The sequence below is a fragment of the Canis lupus genome, chromosome 30, assembly GCF_048164855.1.
Source record: "Canis lupus baileyi chromosome 30, mCanLup2.hap1, whole genome shotgun sequence".
Taxonomy (NCBI): Eukaryota; Metazoa; Chordata; class Mammalia; order Carnivora; family Canidae; genus Canis; species Canis lupus.
The window spans coordinates 26,447,553-26,467,026 of NC_132867.1; the positions used below are offsets into that span (position 1 = coordinate 26,447,553).

The 19,474-nt window shown below is 36.9% G+C and overlaps 1 long non-coding RNA gene across 2 annotated transcripts in view; it reads left to right on the forward strand.

Annotated features, from left to right (window-relative positions):
- Positions 1 to 19,474, forward strand: part of LOC140621530 (uncharacterized) — a 54,051-nt gene that overhangs the window by 26,762 nt on the left and 7,815 nt on the right. The window contains exons 2-4 of one of the 2 annotated variants that reach the window (XR_012021274.1): positions 9,851 to 9,983; positions 12,026 to 12,259; positions 12,887 to 12,984. This is a non-coding gene — a long non-coding RNA (uncharacterized lncRNA). The remainder of the gene's footprint in view (positions 1 to 9,850; positions 9,984 to 12,025; positions 12,260 to 12,886; positions 12,985 to 19,474) is intronic. The other variant, XR_012021273.1, reaches the window with a different exon arrangement.

A 19,474-nucleotide genomic window follows, 5' to 3' on the forward strand; every position in this document is an offset into this window, starting at 1 on the left:
TTCACTGTGACAGGTATTCAAAACTGGTTAACCAAACAAATAACCTCACTCTGATGAAATGTTTAACTCTTTATTTCAATAGTGATATAGCACCTGTCTACTCATCTACCAAGTAGCCCTTTCTCTCTGTTTTCCTACTCTCAGCTACAATGTAAATATGGTTACTTTAGTTTCCTGTAAATAGGAAAGGAGCTTAGGTCAATATCCTCCCAGTTTCCAACTTTTAGCACAAACTTCCAGATTGTGGCTGCAAGTTCGTAAGTGCAGCTCAGTGCTTGCTGTGTGTTTTTATTATTCTCTTCTGCACCTTAATGCTTGTTTCAGTTATTTTGGAATCTGTAGTCTTCATCAGATGCTGAGTGGCTGAGAAGCAACTCTAACTGCAAAACTCATTAATACCAGGAAAGAAGATTTTGCTAGTGTAGGGGAGGAAAATTATTTTCTTTACTCTTCTAGATTCTTTGGCTGGTAAATTGATATAAGACAGATAAGCAACAGAAAAACAAATTTGCTTATGCATGTATGGGAGCCCCATAAGAATATGAGACCCAAGGACCAATCCTAATTGAGGTTTATAAGCCATCCTGAACTTAGAAATGGAATAGGAGCCTGGGGCTTCAAAGGGGAGGAGGGTAATCCACAAAAAAAAAAAAAAAAAAAAGAAGAGCAGATGTTTGGTAATTAGACATTTGTCTGCCATATAGATAGGCCATTCAGATAAAAGTTATCTCTGGTAATAGTTCTCTCTTTGAGCCAGGCTCCCTATCTAAATTCTTTTAGGTAGTTAAGGGAGTGGTAAAAGTTTTTAAGTCAGCTAGGTTTTGATTGCCTTCAACTCAAAATAATCAATATGCCAAAGTGGCATAATTGGGGGTTACATATTGGCTCTTCTTTAATAGAAAGACTAAGAATTAATATAGGCAGTTATTTCTGGTTTTCTATTAGCTTCAGTAGCCTGAATTCTAGTGTATACCTTACTGATTAAATCTTACACAGTCCTTCCTCCAAATCAACAAAGATGTGAGTGACTTTTGAAAGAACATCACCTGGTTGGAAGAATTAAACCCTCAGCTATCAGGGATACAAAATATATAAAGAAAATAGAAAGGAAAAAAAAAAGAAATAGAAAAGAACATCCATTTGCAACAACAGGGATGGACCTAGAGGATATAATGTTAAGTGAAATAATTCAGTAAGAGAAAGACAATTTTACGATCATACGATCATAAAATCATACGATTTTACTCACATGTGGAACAAAACAAAGAAAAAAAGAGAACAACAACAACAACAACAACAACAAAAAACAGACTCTTAAATATAGAGAACAAACAGATTGGTTGCCAGATGGGAGGTGGATGGGAGGAAGGGTGAAATAGGTAAAAAGGATTAAGAATGCACTTACCACGATGAGTACTGAGTAATGCACAAAATTGTTGAATCATTATATTGTTCACTTGTGGACAGTGAATATACAGTAAATTAATATAACTCTGTATATTAATTGTACTTGAATTTAAAAAAAGAGACAATAATGTCTTAGGGATAGGTGAATAATTCTATGTAAGAGATAAGTCACAACATTCTGCTATATCACCACTTCTGAATCATATAGAAGCTCTGGTGGAGACAGAAATATTAGACTTAGCTAAAAGGGAGATTGAGGGAATATGATTAAACTGCATTTTGCCCAATGTGGTTTAAAGTCATTATAGAAGGTTGGTGCAAATAAAGTGCATAATTTGTTAAAGATTGGAAAATAGAACCAAGGCTAGCTTTGGGCAAAATATTCAAGCAGAGATCTTTGTGACCTGTGCTCCTCAACTTTTTCTGCCAATGGATTTGCCTTATCTCTAATATCTATCACTAAGGGACCATGATTTGTAACTGAGATACTAAAATTTGCAGGTCCCAAAGGATTAATATATTATTCTCTTGGACCTTTTTTGGAGATCAAGAACAGATTTCTTCGGGATCTTAAGCTAAAAGATACCTCAGGGGACAGATGAGCAAAACTGAGGACTTTCTTGGTCAGAATTCTATTTTATTTACTTTTTTTATATCTTGTAAGTCAAAACCACAGAGATATTCATTTCACATCTTCCATCTGCTTTCAGAGAAAATAAAATTCCCTTTGCTTTTCCTTGTTTTCTGAAGTCCCATGGAGGAGTTAGCATGCCAGAAATAGTTTGCACTTTATGGTCATTCCTTTCGGAACAACAAAAACAATAACAAGAAAAGAAGAAAGCTCACAGTCTCTTTACTTTTGTAAAGTTATTTGCTTATATTTTTCTTCAGGGGACTTTGGAAATCACTAGAGAATTGCTGTGTGGTTTAATGGACAGTGACTGGGTTTGGTAATCAGGGAGATGAGGGACTGAATTCCAGCTCAACTGCTAAGTGGCTTTGTGATTGCTCTCCATTTAAATGTTCTAATCTGTAACAAGAGGGCAATAAAGTCCTCCTAACATAGTCCTTGAGTGTCTGACAGGAGACCGCCTTCAGACTTCAAGCACGACGTAAGTTTTTTCCTGGGTCTCAAGCTTGCCAGCCTACCATGCAGATTTTGGACTTAACAACCTTCAAAATGGCATGAGCCAATTACTTAAATCATTAAGAAATAAACTTCTTAAAATAAATCAATAATGCAATAAAAATATATAAAAACATATACAGAGAGCTCTTTCTTAGGAGAACCGTGACTAATACAGATTTTCAAAGTAAAATCCTTGACATTTGGTGGGTCTTCATTACATCCTCATTCTATCACCATATTCCTACGTGAGAGAAGGATCGTGGTCACCTTTTTTTTTATTATTCATTTTTATGTTCTTGGTTTATGTCAGAGAGGAAGGAGAACTGGGTAAACACTAGAGCTCAAATAAGTCTTAATAGTCAATGATGAAGTCTGTGGAAGACTTATTGGACACCTAACAAACATTTGATTTCTACTTGTCAATCCAGAATTTGTTAATTCATGTATTGATTTATATATCCATTCACTCATATATTCAACAAATATTGAAGTCACTATTATGTGCCAGACAGTGTGCTACTTGCAGAGGATACATAAATAATCTTCTAGTGGGAAGATGCATGACCAGACTAAATGAGGCACGAGCCAGCAAGCTCAACCAAGTTCGTGTCCTTCTGGGAGGCTGTGCTTCCACTCCCCTTACCAGAGGGAGGGCACCTAGGTCTGTCTCTGTGCTTCCAGGCATGGGTGGCCACAGCCAGTCCCATGAGCCACACAGAGTCAGCAGAGACTCTGCTTTGCCACCCAGCAGGCTCTTCCCCTCGTACAGGTCCAGGAGGGCCCACCCCACAGTGAGCAGTCTTTGTCTCACGAAAGGCACTGATTGCTTTGGCTTTCTGATCTTCATCTCATACCTTTTCCTGACCCCCACTGTGCCTTGAAGCTCATGGTGGGGGAGGGCCGCCAGCCCTCTCTTGCCATCTGTCTGCACTCTCCTCTCCTCCCCACATGTCCTATAATAAAGTTGGAGAGACTAAAAAAAAAAAAAGCATTATGATAATTATCACAATTAACATTTATTTGATGAATTCTCATTGAGTGCTGCACACTGTGCTAATTATTTTTACATAAATTATACTGCTTTTATCTAGGAAGGACACTATGAGATTGTGATATTGTAACTTAAAATAATAAATAGATATTTGGTCTTCACTTATTTTTTTAATGATTTTATTTATTTATTTATTTATTTATTTATTTATTTATTTATTTTTAAGGATTTTACTTATTTATTCATTCATGAGAGACACACAGAGAGAGAGAGAGAGAGGGAGAGACACAGGCAGAGGGAGAAGCAGGCTCCACGCAGGGGGCCCGATGTGGGACTTGATCCCGGGACTCTAGGATCACGTCCTGGGCTGAAGGCAGGTGCTAAACTGCTGAGCCACCCAGGGATCCCGATATTTGGTCTTCAATGCAGGTTTTGGCACAGAGTTCCCAAAACCCTTGGAATGTCTCAAATGAGGACAGCAATAAAGCTGTCTTTCATTATGCTAATGGAGTGACTTTTGGGAAGTATCTAAGGATGGGAGCTGGTTGACAGAGGAACGACCATGTGATTAGAAGTTGGACTGTTCAGTCCTACCCCCTTGATCTCTGCAAAGGAGAGAGGAGTTAGAGGTTTAATCAATAGCCAATGACCAATGATTTAATCAATGATGCCTATATAATGAAGCCTTCCTAGATACCCATAAGGACAGGGTTCAGATAGCTTATGGATTGGGGAAAACATGGAGATTCAGAGAGAATGTTGTGCCTGAAGAGAGCATGGAAGATTCATATACCTCCCCCATACCTGGTATTATGCATCTCTTCCATCTGGTTATTCCTGAGTTACATCCTTTTATAATAAATTGGTAATGTAGTAAATAAAGTGTTTCTTTTAAGTTTTGTAAGCCATTCTAGCAAACTAATCAAACCTGGAGAGGGGGTTCTGCGAACCTCTGATTTGTAGCTGGTTGGTCAGAAGCACTGGCTTTATTACTGGCAGTTCTTATAGGAATGAACGCTTACTTTGTGGGATCTGATGCTATCCCCAAGTATAGTGTCAGAGCAGAGTTGAATTATAGAACAGCCAGCTGATAAGCCAAGAATCACATTTTGGAATTGGTACCAGAACCTTTACATAGATAGATGTTGTTATTATAACAATTTTACAAATGAGAAGATATAGAGAGATTAAGTAACATTTAAGGACAAATATCTGAAAAGTCTGACAGCCAAGATTCTGAAGCCTCTTAGCCATTTTAATTTTACCTGGAAGATATGGGGCGTAGGAGCAGTTTGGAGCTATGAAGATTAATAATCAGTTTCACAGATGAGATCATCTTTGACCTGGGAAGGTGAGAAGAAATAAGGGAGGACAGATTAATAGGGCCCAGGCCAGAAATGGCTTTCATTTTTACAACATCTTGTGTGGATGTGAAGACATCTAAACCTTTTTAAAATGTAAATTATGTGATCTCATTTGGGTTTTAGAAAAGTAATCCTGGCAGTAAAAGGGAGGGATATTGGATGGGAATTGGACCAGAGACAAGGAGACAGGTGAGGGTACTTCTAGTCATCTGGGTAAAGTTGATGGAAAGCTGACCTAAGGCAGCAGGACTAAGAGGAGGGCTGAGTATGTCAAAAGGAGAAACGAGTGGCTGAGATAGGTATATTAATTTAGGGCTTTCAGGAGAGAAAGGAGTCCTGGATGACTCTTCCTCTTCCATACCATATTTCTATTTGGGGTAACTGGATCAGAGAAATAAGACTTCCATTCTCTATAATAGCAACTAAAGATGATGCATACCCTTCTCTGGGGTGAGGGGATAGGAGGATATGCTCAGTCTTGTCTGTGTTGAGTTTAAGGAGTCTATGGACACTGAGGTGGAGATTCCCTTATTCTGTGAAATATGTAGATCCAGAATCTCAGAAGAAAGACTGGGGCTGGCATATTGTGAAAGTCAACAGCATTTAGGAAGTACATGAGGCCAGGGAAAGTATGGACATAGAAGATGCTCCAGGTGAGAGTCCTGGCACAACCCAATATTTCAAGAGTGAGCAGAGGGGAGAGGCGACAAAGGAGACAATGAAGAAACAACCAGAGAAGCAGGAAACAAAACAGGATGCTTTATTATCCTAGAAACTGAGAAGCAAGGAAGTCTCAACAGTAATGGTTATTAGTAATCTATTTATTATAATAATATTAACAACACCATCAATAATTATTGCAATTTTATCTTGCTCACATTTTCTCACTGAACCTTCATAACACCCTAGTAGTTTACTATTACCACCTCTTAATTGAGGCTCCAAGGAGTTAAATAATCATCTAAGATTGCATAGAAAATAAGTATCAGAGCCAGGGTTTTAACTTGAGGAAACTGCTGCTAACGCTTTTGTGATTGACCATTGATTAGAAATTTAAAGGTCAAACAAAAAAGTTATGACCTGAGAAGGAATTTGATACATAAGAAATCGAACCAAAAGCCAGATTTCAGTTGGTTAAGGAGAAAATGAGAGTTAAAAAAATAATAATTCAAATACCCTTTGTAGAAATTTCACTGTACGAAGAGGGAAGGAGAGAGAGATCTTTTATTTTTATGACTTTTTTAGAGTAGTAGAGCTATGCAACCTAAGATGAAGTGAATATGCTGAAGAAGTGGAAAGTTGGTTCAGAAGGAGACGTTAACAATTTCTGGAAAATAGAAGTAGATGAAATTCACAGGAAAAGTGACTGACTGGCTTAACATATCTACTACGAAAGTGGTATTGACTTTTTCCTCTGTATTCAAACTCTGTTTGAGTCCTTAAAAAGATAATCAGTAGCTTTTCATCACTTTATTTTAGCTTTTGTTTTCTTTTTCATGATTCTTAACCATATGAAAGATGATACACATATGACTGCATTTTCATAATTTATAATCATTTATCCAAAAATCATCTTCTATTGTGGTCAGCTGTCTCCCAAATTTAATTTTTGTACATATAACTATGCATTTTGTCCTAGTGAAGAGATCTATGAGCTGACTTCTTTCCATCAAATGCCCCTAGACTCCTCACATTTTAGGAGTTTCAGTTGACAAAAGAATTTCTATCCCTCTTAGACTTTCTCCAAGTGCTCAATACTTTGGAATGGCCATATGCAGGAAACAAATGACTCTTCTGACGTTGGCTGCTGAATGGTTTTACTTTCTCACACATTCTTGGACCATGTAGTGTTTTTCCCGTGCAGGGCCTGTGACCTACAGATGGTTGTGGCAGATTCAATACATGGAAAAAATACAAAGATGTTCATTATTACATTATTCTACATTTTCCCTTCTCTTCTTGTGGGATTGTTTTACAATGGCTAAATTTAGTGGTTGGCATTTACCATAAGTGACTGGTGGCATAGGAGCCCAGCATATAGAAATTTATTTCAGCTGAATGGACTTCTAAAACACCATTGACATAGAAACAGGGGAATCATAAATTTTAGCTGAAAGCTAATATGCATATATCCCAAAAGGGAAAATGTCTCATTGGACAGTGTAAAAGAATTTTGAGGTAAAAGTTGCTAAGAAGAGTTCAAGATTTGAGAGTGAAAATATAGGAAGAAAAATTTTAAAATCAAATAAATGGGAAATAGTATCTTAGGAATTTTGATTACTCATGTAATCAAATATCTTTTACTGCTAAAATTACTTTTATATTCCTAGGTGAGTTCATTATAACATACTTGGAAACAGACTATTAATGCTAATCGATTGTGGAATAAAAGCAAATACATTTGTGTGTTTATGTGTGTGTGAAAGAAGGCCTCTATCTTCATGAAAGCCCATCTTGGGATTTCTTTTTTGTTTTGTTTTCTATTTTGAGAAAGGATAATCTATTAGACCATCAATGTCAGACTCGCCTGTCACAATATTTCCTTCCTGTTGAATACTCATTCACAAATACCATGCTAAGAATGTTCTAATTGTGTTCCTTTGTGTTTGAAATGCATCTTCACAGCTAATGGATGAAATAGGAAGGAATCATAATAAAAAAATTCACACCACTGTGGGCAGAAAAGTTAGGAGGAGGAGAGGCAATGGTTAAAGATTTTAGAGTTAATTATCTTCAAAATCCTAAGTTTTACTGTGTAATTTCGGGCAAGCTTTAGATTTTATTTTAAATCTTTCAGAACCTTGATTTCTCTGTCTGCAAAATGCTGATGTAATATCACTTCAAGCAGTAAAGTTTACCACAGTAGAAAAAGCTCAGTAAATGGTGGTTTTTGGTCAAAATGAACAAGTTACCTTAATGGAATTGTGTTCATTAGGCTGATGGGGATGAATTGTTTTGGAGTCTTCTGAAGCAAGGCTGTGGTAGAAATGTAGAGATGCATGTAAGCCTTTTGTGGGAGGTGAGAGGTGACAGGAAGTGGGGAGGGGAAGTTGCCCAAGACAGCCCAACTGTTTGGTAATGAGTGGAGTGTCTGTGGCAGAGTCTTAATTGAAGAACTAGCTATTAAGTAAGAGGCTCTTGTTATGTTCCAGTGACCATGTAAGTGAAGAAATCAGAAAGCAGGGTAGAGATGAAAACCTGGGAAGAAGGTAAACCAGATAAATTGTGGATAAATGGTTTGGAATTGAGGTGGTGGTGAAAGTCACTACAATATAGTATGTGGGGGAAGGATGTGGGGTGTCAACAGCTGTGAGCTTGGCTACTATAAGCTATAAACTATACAAATGTGTGCTGCTAGCATTGTGATGTTGAAGAATGGGGTGGACTCAGAACATCAGGGCCAACATTGTGAACTTATGACTTGTGTAGTCACGAGGAGCTGCATGCTTAGAAAGACTCATGCTTGGTTTGAGATTCTTAAAATTTTTGAACAAGTGGCCCACATAGTTATTTTGGAGTGGGCCCCAGAAATTTTGCAGACATCTCGTGTAACATGCTTGTGCTAGATGAGTAATTGTCAACCATCTAGTAGTTGTGCTACATGAGTGATAGCACACCCCCCCCCCCCAGACACTTGGTAATATCTGGGATCAATTTTGATTGCCATAACTGGGGGCATGCTACTGGCATCTATTGAGTAGAGCCCAGGAATGTTGCTAAACACCCCTAATCCACACTAGAGCCCCTCACAGCAAAGAATTATCTGGTCTATAAATGTCAGTGGTGCTGAGGTTGAGAAACTCTCATTTGGTTTGGTGGCAGTTTTATTAAAGGCAGATTTATCTGTGGATCTCTGGACAATATTATTGCTACCTAATCTGGAAAGGTGCTAAGTTAACTGGTAAACGTCAGACAAATTAAGCTGCGTACAGTACCAAGTTGCACATTTTGCATAACATTCTGGCTAATGGATGGATGTATTTTTATAACAGAGTCAAAGTGTCATAAAGTTGAACTGACTTGATGCCAGAAAAGACTCATTTGACTTGGCACCTATAATTAGCCCACCAGCAGCACCTGTGTAATTCTTACGATCCTTATTTTTTAAGTCCAGCAGTGAAAAGATGGATTCTGGCTTAGTGGTCAGAGGTTTCTTTCCTAAGTGCCAAATCAAGCTTCTTGCTATAGTTCACTTCTGGGTCAGTTTCCTATTAGCTCAGAGAAAACATCTCACTCTCTTACTTTCATTGGCTGAAACAATGCCTTGTACAAAGTAGTGTTTTCTTAAAAAATTTTGGAATAAGAGCTGTAACATGTAAGGAGGGCCTTGTCAACTGCTTGCTCTGTCGTTTTTGTTAATTTGTTCTTGTGGATTACAGAGATATTGAGCCAAATAGCTTTGCACACTAGGGATTATTTTACATGAACCCAAATTGTGAGTTTCTTCCCTACATAGGCAGGATTACTTCAGCCATGGGGAAGGTATTTTATGACCACAGATCTGACATGCACATCTAAGGGTCAGGTCAGATATATAGATGTGATGGCTAGGGACGTAAACGGGAAACAGATGATAGGAAGTGGATAGACTCATTAGCAAGACTGGAAAGAAGCACAAGGTGAATGCCCTAATTATTGTGGGACAATCACGGTTGATTTATGCAAGAGAGCCAGCAGGGTTGTTTTTAAATTTTAATTTTAGATCATGGGGTTTTCCTTTACATGTCTCTCTCAGATGTTTCTTCCTATTTGGCATGAGAATTCTTTATCACTCTTCTGGAAAGACTTTATGATTAATTTCAATTAAATTACATTGGATCTGAGGGAAATTTAAATGTATCATTGATTCTGACTTCTCTGCTTTCAAATTGTTCACATATTGGTTATGGAGACTTTATAAGCCCATTTGAATTTTAAAAAGTGATTTTCATGATATTTTGTATTCACCATATCTTATAGACATCCTGGAACTCAAGACCACAGAGAAAGTTTGCAAAATCTGGAATCTCTTAGGCTCTTTGGTATCGGAAATGTTTAACATGAAGAGATGTTCTACACATCAGATATCCACACATTTCTGATAAAATCTTAGGTAAAGTCTTTACATATAGTATAAACTAAAAAGTATGAAATCAGTCTTGTTAAATGGAATGATTTTAATGTATTATTTAATTGTATTTTTTTTTTCTATGTGGACAAATCAAACTTTGTTTCCTGGGGAAATTTTACATGTTTATACTGTTTAATATTATTTTTGATTCTGAAAATAAGAGACAGTAACTTATATTATGGTCTTTTTCTTTCTTTCTTCTTTCTTTCTTTCTTTCTTTCTTTCTTTCTTTCTTTCTTTCTCTTTCTTTTTCTTCTTTCTTTCTTTCTTTCTTTCTTTCTTTCTTTCTTTCTTCTTTCTTTCTTTCTCTTTCTTTCTTTCTTTCTTTTCTTTCTTTCTTCTGAGTGAGCCAGCAGTTAAAGAAAAAATGTATGCTATAGAAAGAATCACATTCTGTAGCGAAAAACATTGGATAAGATATTGCCTGTAATGCTTTGGAACACCAACTACTTGTTTACTAAGCCTATAGAGGAAAAAGGTGGGAAAAAGTCAGATATGAGAAGTTTATACTGATTATCATTTGATGAATTTAGGAAGTTATTACAAAGAAATAGATGAAGTCAGGTAATAATTGGCCTGATTGAGAGCATACATGGAAATAATAATAACTGTGCAGGAATTTGGGGCCTCTCAGGATTGGAAAAGCCTCCATTACCCAAATGGAAAGAGTTAAGGCCTAAAAAGCTTTCAGTTTCAAGGAACCATTAAGACCCAGCATTGTGTCAAAGATCATATTAATGATAAATCTTATTCTCCAGCGTATTGGCACAACAATGTAGCCACCACAGACCTGAAACAGAGTACTTACACCTACGAATTCAAGACATGAATCAGGTTTGATGATAAAATATAGAAAACACTTTGGGTATTATTATTGAAAATGTACATAAAGGATTCAGGATAAGATTGCCAGACTTAACAAATAAAAATACATAATACCCAATTAAATTTGAATTTCAGGTAAACAACAAACAGCATTTTAGCATAAGTATGTCTCAGGTATTATATATTATACTTACAGAAAATATTACAGGGGACATTCTTATACTGAAATATTATTTCTCATTTATCTGAAATTAGAATTTACCTGGGCATCCCGCATTTTATCCGCTAACCATAATTCAGATGCCTTCAGTATTTTGAAGGGGACTATATTACAAAGAACCCATGAACTCAAACAAAAGACATCCTTGAGTTTTGGAGTCTTTACACATCACTTGGGTCCCCAAAATTGCATGAAGGAAGTGAGCTAGGAAATCTGAGAAGCCCACTAGGAAGGCATACTTCCAAATGCCTACTTCAGTTGTGGCCATGGAGAGTAATGTTAAGAAAGAAGCTTCCAGAAATCAGAGCCAAGGGCTGAAGAGAACGATGGATAAAGGCATTCCTCAGACTCTACTCAAGGAAAAGCTTCCAGTGCTAGGGCATTCATACCTATTGGTGGTTTCCAATTATTACTGTGTATGTTGCTCTTGAGCCTCTTGTGTTTCCTTGTTGTGGAAGTTGATGAATGTTGTGCCATCCCTCCTTCCTCATTTTATATTGACTGTGGGAATGAGAGTGAAGGTGGGATGATAACTTGCACTTCAATATTTCCTGGATCATAAGAAGCTGTATCTGGACTGGAGGGTAGAGATCCTAGACTTGGAATTGAATGCTCTCCTTGGACGGTGGTTCTCTCAGAGAGATGTAAGTCTTCTCTATGTGGGAAGAAGTCTGTAGGCTACAAGGGCTGAAAAACCCAAGTCATAGGTTTCCCCCATAGTGTAGGGAAGAGTCAACAAAATGTTGGTCAAGTTCCGAATGGCAAACGTTTGATGCTTTGAGGGCCAATAGGTAAAACAAAGGACATAATGGAGCTATGTATTTAATAACTATTTTAAAATGTAAGAGGCATTCTTAGCTTATAGGCCATGCAAAAATAGGCAGCAGCCTAGATTTAGCCCCAGACTATAGTTTCTGACCCCTGAGATCATTCTGCTAGTAGGAGACAGCTTCTCACCTGGGATTTGATTTCTTTGCAGGCTCTCTTGTGGTTTGGTAGGTCATGTGACTAATTCTCACCAATGGAATGTGAGCAGAGATAAGTATGGTCACTTCTGGCCTGAAGGTTCTCATTTTCTTCTCTACTCCATCACCTGGTTTTCATGCAGAGGGTAACCTGGGCAGCCAGGAGGTAGAAATGCAGAACCAAAATCAGCTGGCTGCCTAATAAGAAGATGGGGCAGATATCTACAATCCCAGGAACACATGCTTGGGTAAATTATGTGAAACATAATACATTTCAATTACATTAAGCCATTGAAAAGTTGGTTGTGTTTTGTTTTTTAAAGTTACAGGTTTATTTAAAAGATGTATAACATAGTCAAATGATCACATTGTGTGGTCCCAGAATTTCAAGTGGTGTGATTTTTCTGGTTTGGTGTTATGCACTTTTTTTAATTTTTTAATTAATTTATTTATTTATGATAGTCACAGAGAGAGAGAGAGAGGCAGAGACACAGGCAGAGGGAGAAGCAGGCTCCATGCACCGGGAGCCCGACGTGGGATTTGATCCCGGGTCTCCAGGATCACGCCCTGGGCCAAAGGCAGGCGCCAAACCGCTGCGCCACCCAGGGATCCCTGGTTTGGTGTTAGAAATACTTATTTTGTTATCTAAAAAGTTACAAAGAGATAGATCTAGAAATAACTATCAGAAATATGGGTAGATACATCTATAGTCCACACAAAAATTTGTTGAGGTAATAAATGAAGCTAAGACTTCTATAAATCATATATTTCAAAACAAACAATAGATACTGTGTTCCTAAAATGGTAGGTAAATCAAAATAAAATCCCAGCTGGTAAGTACCTCCTGACCTCTTCCACCTGTCCCCTATCTTCAGTTTCTGAGGCTTTCCAGATCCTGGCCTATGGAGGGATGTCACACTGCCAGCTGAGGGGTCTTCTTTCCATGGTCTGCTAATTCAGTTAGCATTTGTCTGTAAGTTTTTCAACTTATCGCATTGTGTTGCTGTTTAATTCTCCTTCATTCTTTTTATTTTTGTGGGTGTATGATTTTTGTTTGGGGGAAAAATCCTCTTTTGACATATGTGTGAGGTCTTAGAAGGATATGGAACCAGATATACATCAAATCCACCCTGCCTATTTGTAAGATTAAGTATTTTTTAATAGTCAGATCAACACAGTTTGGTGATGCTGGAAACTGGGTTTTGGATAGGCAGAGTAGTTTCTTCAGAGGGAAATGTCTGCTTTTTATCAAAACAACAGTCCTCTTAGGAATGAATAGGATCTGACCACCAACCATTGGTGCCTAAATTACTCATGTCATTAAAATAGAACAGGGCATGGTCAATAGAATCCACCCAGGTTTGTTATAAATAGCCAGGATCTTACATGGGGAATTTAATCTCATTCTCCTGGAATCCAAACCTTGTACCAATTTACTCTAGGCTAGGAATGTACTTTTGTTTTCCTCCTAAGAAGAAAAATATGAAAATATAATTATACAGTTTGTTCTTGGATATGTTAGATTTGATGGGGCCAGCAAACTTTTTCTCAAAAGGGTACAATAGTAAATATTTTGGCTTTGTGGGCCATATGGTCTCTGTCATACTACTCAACTTTGTCACTCAAAAGCAGCCATAGACAACAGGCAAGCAGAGTATTCCTAGGGTACATTGGGAGGTACCTGATGGCTAGGTATGACCATGGAATCATTTTTTAAAAAATTTATTTATGTATTTGAGAAAGAGAGAGAGAATAAGCACCTGTGAGCAGGAGGAGGAGGGGCAGGGGGGAGGGAGAGAATCTCAAGCAGACTCAGAGCTTTATCCTAGGACCCTGAGATCATGACCTGAGCCAAACTTAAGAGTCAGATGCTTAACTGACTAAGCCACCCAGGTACCTGATGGAAGCATTTTTTTTTTTTTTTTCATGGTGGATAGTTTGTTTGTTTTAAATATTTTCTTTCTTGGGGATCCCTGGGTGGCTCAGCAGTTTAGCGCCTGCCTTCCGCCCAGGGCATGATCCTGGAGTCCTGGGATCAAGTCCCACATCAGGCTTCCTGCATGGAACCTGCTTCTACCTCTGCCTGTTTCTCTGCCTCTCTCTCCCTCTATCTGTGTATCTCATGAATAAATAAATAAAATCTTTAAAAAAATATTTTCTTTCTTTATTTGAGAGAGAGAGAGTGAGTAAAGGAGAGAGAGAGACAGAAAGCATGACTGGGGGGAGGAGCAGAGAGATAGTGAGAAGAAGATTCCCTACCAAGCAGGGATGGAAGGTGGGACTCCATTCTGGGACTCCAGGATGATCGAAGCAAAGGCATTTAACCAACTGAGCCACCCAGGTGCTCCCCCATGGAGGCATTTTAAATGAAGCATTTCAGTAGCCCAGATAACAATGTAAGAAGACAAATTGTTATTATAGAGCACACCACTGTAAACTATCAAACAAATATCAGTTCCTGAAAAATAATTTTTAGCCAATTGGGAATTTCTTTTACCCAGGATATTACTCCACAGCTGCTAAAACATAGGTATTTACATAAACCATCTGTAATAAAATGAGGCTCAGAGACATGGTCAGCTAAACTAAAAAAGATAGAAAATAGTTTGTATTGATATTTCCTTTGTTTTTTGTTTTATTTCATCTTTTCTTTTTTTAAAAAGATTTTTAAATTTATTTATTCACGAAAGACACAGAGAGACAGGAGAGACATAGGCAGAGGGAGAAGCAGGTTCCCTGCAGGGAGCCTGATGTGGGACTCAATCCCAGGACTCTGGGATCACACACTGAGCCAAAGGCAGACGCTCAACCACTGAGCTATCCAAGTGCCTTTTTATTTCATCTTTTCAAGTTCAAGTAGCTCTATAAGATAGGGTAGGGTGCTGAACCTCAAACTTTAGCGTGTATAAGGATCACCTGGAGGGCTTTTTAAACTATGAATTACTGAATCCCACTACAGGAGGTTCTGGTTTGGTAGATCTGGCATGGTGCCTGGAATTTTGAATTTCCAACTTTCCAAGTGCTACTATTTCAATATAACCACCCAGGGAAATCTTCACTCAACACCTACTTAAGTAAATTCTCTAGGATTGGGGTCTGGGCATATAAATTCTTAAAATTTCCATCCTGAGATTTCAGTATTCAACTGGATTTGAAATCAATGTCATATATATATATATGTGTGTGTATATATATATATATATATATATATATATACACACACACATCTAATATTTTCCCCTCAATGCTTTTGTAGAATAACTCTATTTTTGAAATCTTGCTGATATCTGGCTATTAGAAAACCAATTTTAGTTATTAGAAATGGACTTCAGAAAAGACAACATCTCCATTTGAGACATTCACAAATATTGGATAACTGCTTGTAGCCTCAGGAAACTAAACCACCTTTCCACTCTGGTCTTTCATGAATATGGAAAGTTGATGAAGTCTGTTTTCCACATTCCTTCCAGACTGATGATAATGACAGAAAGGATAATGATGATAATGATAATGATGATGATGATGATGATGATTTAACAAGTACATAGACTGATGTGTTTCTACATTTCTATTTACTAGCACTCTGTCAGCCTGGATAAGTAATTTTGTCAACTGAAAAATTGACTTCACTTTATAATATGTGCCATATTAGATGTTAGAATACTGATGCAGGTATTAGATTTTTAGAGTTACTACCTATCTTTTCCTTTGTTGCTATCTTAACTGGCAAGACCACCTGTTATTTCAAAACAGAGTCACAAATAAAAAGCATGTGCACTGTAATACCTGTGTATTTATGAGCAGTGGTAAAACAGAAAGAAAATTTCCTAAGACTGGACAGCGCAATTGCATAATTTTTCTTAGAAAACAACCATAATTCTTATTCTTTTATTATAAACATGTGATTTAGGGGAATTCAAAAGCTATAAATTATTTGAATGTCTCTTTGTATATTAAAGTTTTAAAATAACATTGGGTTTTATGAGTGCATTCCATTTCTTTTCTTAATCATTCTCTTGAATAAGCCAGATTTTTAAATGTTTTCTTTGAAGTTCAGAGTTCGTTCCTCAAAAGTTTATGTCTTTCCTCTTTGCCTTTTTTTGTTTGTTTGCTTCCTTCTTACATCTACCAGGATTCAAGTTTGAGTGGAAAACTCCTGGACTTCCTTTGTAGGAGGTCTCTGTTTGCAGGCACCATCACTCTCTTGTATAAGACTTTGCATTGGCTTTCTACTTGTGAGCAGAGCCGTAAAAAAAAAGAATGAAAACCTTCTGGACTTTCCTTCCAGGAGGTTTTGATCCTTTTTGATAATTCTGATGCTTTAACATATAGTTTGATTGATAATAGGACAGGACAATAAGATGATACTGCATGCGAATTGTTTCTTACTTTCAATGATCACAATATAGTGTTCTTTAAACATCACCTGAGGGGAAACAGGGAACCCCAATCTTGCTCACTTTGTTGCTTTCCTTATTGGAATCATGGAATTGCATAGATAGATGTTTGGGAGAGTCCTTTAGCACTATAGTAAGTTGAACTTTGCATATTAATAACTTTTGGATAAATCTACTTTTCAAAAACATATTTTTTTAAATTTATTTTAATTGATTTATTTAAGTTTTTATTTTAATTCCAGTTAATTATGTTAGTTATACAGTGTTATGTTATATTAGTATTATATTAGCTGTACAATACAGTGATTGAACAATTCCATCCATTACCCAGTGCTGATCACAAGTGCCCTTCTTAGGATGATGGGGTGACTCCAGTCGATCAAGCATCCCACTCTTGATTTCAACTCGGGTCGTGACCTCAGGTTCCTAGGACTGAGCCTCGTGTTGGCCTCCACACTCACTGGAGAGCCTGCTTGAGAATTCTCTCTCTTTCTCCCTTTACCTACCCCCACTCACATGCTCTCTCTTTCTCAAATAAATAAATTAATTAACAAACAAACAAACAATACACCCATTTGCCATCACCTATTTCATCTATTCTCCCCCCTCCCCTCTGGTAAACATCAATTTGCTCTCCGTATTCAAAAGCATATTTTTAATCTCTTATTCTGACTTCCCCAAAGTTATTTGGTCTGCAGATAACACAATTGTCAATAAATGAAAATATGAAAGGAAGGAAAGGAAGGAAAAATATAATGGTTTGGCAGAAAACATAAGGCAATCTAGTCTTTTGTTATATATAAACATTTGATAATGGGATTCTACAACAAGGGGGATTTAGATTACACCGCCAATTGTTTTCTCATGGGAGAAAATCCAATTAGGAGAGAAAACCCAGCCTCACAATTATTTTATGTGTCACTTCTGCTGTCTTGATCAAATGCCCCTTGTTTAATGATTGCTTAGTTATTATGAGTTTTACTGACCTTTCCCACAGGCTTTGAAAATCCATTCAAATTCCTTTTCTCTCTTGCAGTTTCTTTACTTAGCACTTATTCACTCTACCCGAACATTTTCTGTTTTCTTTTCCTGTTCTCACTTTCTTTTTGCCACTGTTTTTCCTTGCTGGTAAGATTAGTTACTTTCCCATTAACTCAGGCCACATATTTTTCTACACTGCCTGCATTCTTTGGCTGGTGTACGCTCCCACAGATAGGTCCTAAGTCCCCAGGTTCACTAAACGATTCCATTCTGGGCATCTGGTCCTTTTGATCAAGGTTTTGAATCATTGTAGGAGATAAATATCTATTGACTCTGATACCCAGAGAGATTGCACTTTATTGAAGGCTGCAAGCTAGAAATGATCTAGGGTGTAAAGGGATTTCGTTTAAAGCCTGCTTATTGAAGAGGCATGGGCTTTACCAATCCCTCAAGTATAGAACTGCACAGAACACGTGAGTTAAAGAAAGAGGATATACTATGTGCAGTTGAAAAGGAGAGAGAAAGAGAAGTGATATAAAACTTCCTGTTGGGTTTCCTGCAGCTAAAATAAATGAGTGATGCATTCCTGACACAGGTAATAAACTAGTGAAAAAATGAATTAGTCTTCTGAGGAGGATTTTCAACTAACAGCCTGTTTGCACAAAATCTCTTTCAACTGAATACAGAGGGATTGAAAAGATCTTGACTTTTTCCAATCCTATTTGAAAGGAGGCAGAAGAAAGGAATAGAGACATCAGTCTACATAATTCTCATCAGTAGGGAGTAATTGATTGGTTGCTGGACAGAAGAGGATGGTAGAAACTTGAGGACAAGAGACTATGCCGTTTTTGTTTGTTTGTAATAGTAAAGATTTGCAAGAAAGGAGTGCAGTGTGAGCTGCCATGTTTTGGAAGACAGGTTTTAAAATGTTCAGATAAAGTAATTCCATTGTTTGAAATTATGAAAGATGATATGTTTTAGGAGAAGAGATAAACTTAATATAATTCTAACTGTAATCACAAATGTTATCAAGACTGAATAATGGGAGATGAGATTTTAAAATGATATCTCTGCCATTAAATGTGGAAATAAAACAATACAGTACTGAAGAGTTTAGGCTTTGGAGCCAGACTACCTGGCTTTGAATCCCAACGACTGTACTGATCCACTGAGGGATACTGTCAAATTACTCAACCTCTCAATGCTTCAGTTTCCCATTTAAGAAGTAGAAGATACAATTTTACCTACATTTTAGGTTTTTGTGAAAGTTAAATTAATAATACATGTAAAAAAATTACCAAACTTACTAGCACTTGGCATGTAGCAAAAATACAAATCCTAGGTATTATTTAAAAGGAAAAGTTATAGAAAATGGATGACAAAGAGTATTATAAAATTATATACACTAAGATAGTTAAAAGACAGGCAGAAAAATATTCTCAATTGAGCTGAATCATACAAACAATATTTTCCCCCATTACCACAATATACTGAACGAGAAAGATAAACTCTCTGTGTTCGGTAATGCAACACTGATGGATAAAAAGAAAAACAAATAAACCCCTGTCTTTCTCGTAAATTATCTGGCCTGAATGATCTACAGAAGGAAAGTGATAGGAATGGACATAATTTAAACTCAAGATATAAGAACACTGAATAAGCAAACATCTCGGATGTTTTAAATTATAAATAGTCTTGTGTTTAGAATAATTGTATGTAATTTGATCAGGATTTGAATGAAAATGTAGAGATTGAGAAGGTTCCGGAAAACTGGAGAAAAGCAAATGTTTACTAGCATTCCAAAAAGGAAGAGAGTGAATTCCACACTTAGCAATAGTAACAATGGTAACAATAGTAGTAGTTACAGAGGAGTTGCAGCAGCGAAATAATTGTCGGAGGAAATGACAATAGTGTACTTAGAATAGACTCACTACAGTATACAAAATGCTTCAATTAGTTTAAACTTTATGAAAAAATGTATAAAGTATATATTGTTATTATTCATATTTTACATATAAGGAAATTAAGAAAAAGAAATGGAAGTCATGGAACTATACATGATGGAACAGAAATAGAACCCAAGCA